The following is a 1,877-nucleotide window of genomic DNA, read 5'->3' on the forward strand; positions in this document are numbered from 1 at the left end:
TCAGATTGTTTGTTTTCTTCTGTTACTGACAATCAGTCAGACACAGTGTCGGAAGTATTTTACCCAAGCATAGGCTTCACAGTACATTTTTCAAACTGAAAAACAACAACAACAAAACAACAACAACAACAACAACATAACACCATAATTCTTTGATGTTTTAACTTGAACATTTCTCAGACATGAAGAACCCAAGCACAGTATAATATTAGGAAACTTGACTTTACTAGATGATTAAAATGGTCAGGAAATATTAATCATCACATACAATGACAAATTAAACATAATAGCTGCATATACACAAGTGCCATCTACAAGAGACTTTGTATACATACATGAACATCAAAAATAAAAGTATCTGAAGAAGAGTATCTAAAATCATGAAAAACTAAACAAATTGTTACACAACAATTGTCAGACAAATAAGTGTTAAATAAACAACTTAAAACAGCACAAAACGACCCACTCATTTCATCACAATTTTCAGACAAATAAGTGTTAAATAAGTCAACCTGAAGTGTAATTCACTGTACTTAGTCCATCCATTTCCTCCTTGGCTTCTGGTGACCCATTCATTTCCCATCAGCCAATTCTTTTCAGACAAATAAGTGTTAAATGAGGGTGATATACTGGACTGTCACTCTTCACAAGACTTTACACAATATGTGTGGGTATATATATATATACAGTAAAATAATATTGCAATAGAGCCACTAGATATATATATATATATATATATATATATATATATATATATATTTGTCTCCTGTATTAATTAATTTATTTGTACAACTGTAAAATTAACTTTCAGTTAAAAACCTTGTGTGACCACTGTGTCACAAAGCACTTGAATTAAATTAATTAATTTCAATCATGCCAATCATGGCCCAATTTTGCATTCAGTGTTTGTAATTGGATGTCAGTAGTGTATTTGCTGTTAGCACTGTAATGTCAAACCATGTTAATAAAAAAAGCTAAATATAATCTGTCAAAGTGTAATTTTATTGGTTTTGCAGAAAACAATCACAATTGCCAAAAAATAACTTAACCAAACATATGTGACTGTGGGACCACAAAACTGACTGATCCAAACATATGTGACTGTGGGACCACAAAGACACACGAGCCACTTACATTAACTGCAGACTACACAGAATTAGTAAGTTCAGAAATCAATATAATCTGACACACTCAGTTCAGTACATGGATCTCTCCAAAGAGAGCTGATAACCAGGTGTGTTGGGGCCAAGGGAGACACACGTTGCAGAGAGTGGTGGGTCCCCAGGACAAGGATTGAACACCACTTCAGTATAGGAACCAATTTGCTATTAACCAGTTGCCATCAGCATGCCTATTAATATTGTTATTATGCTTATGCTAAATACACATTCTGCACATCCCTAATCCTGCACCCAACACCTAAACTTAACAACCACTTCAATTATTAATAAACAGCAAATTAGGAGTTTATTGGGGCAAAGGTCATATGTTCAGTGGTTTGGTAATACAGAACTGACCCAAAATGAAGTGTGACTTATGATTGACTATCATTATTCCAGTGAAATATTCACTTCGGTGGTGACAGACACTTCAAAATTTGTTGTGTAATGCATGGCCAGAAATATATGACATCATAGTTCTCTGACACTAAAAAATAAAAAATAAAAAAAATAATAATACTAATAATAATAATTTAATAATACAAAAAGTATATATATATATATATATATATACTCTCTGCTTTATTCTTGGATTATAATTTTTATATATATATACAATAAAACAAAATAACCAATAAACCAATAAACAAAAACCAAAACAATATCATGAAGTACCCAATAAACTGGTATTTAAAAACCAGGTATAGCAATACGTAA

This window comes from Cyprinus carpio, unplaced genomic scaffold, assembly GCF_018340385.1.
Source record: "Cyprinus carpio isolate SPL01 unplaced genomic scaffold, ASM1834038v1 S000006557, whole genome shotgun sequence".
Lineage (NCBI taxonomy): Eukaryota > Metazoa > Chordata > Actinopteri > Cypriniformes > Cyprinidae > Cyprinus > Cyprinus carpio.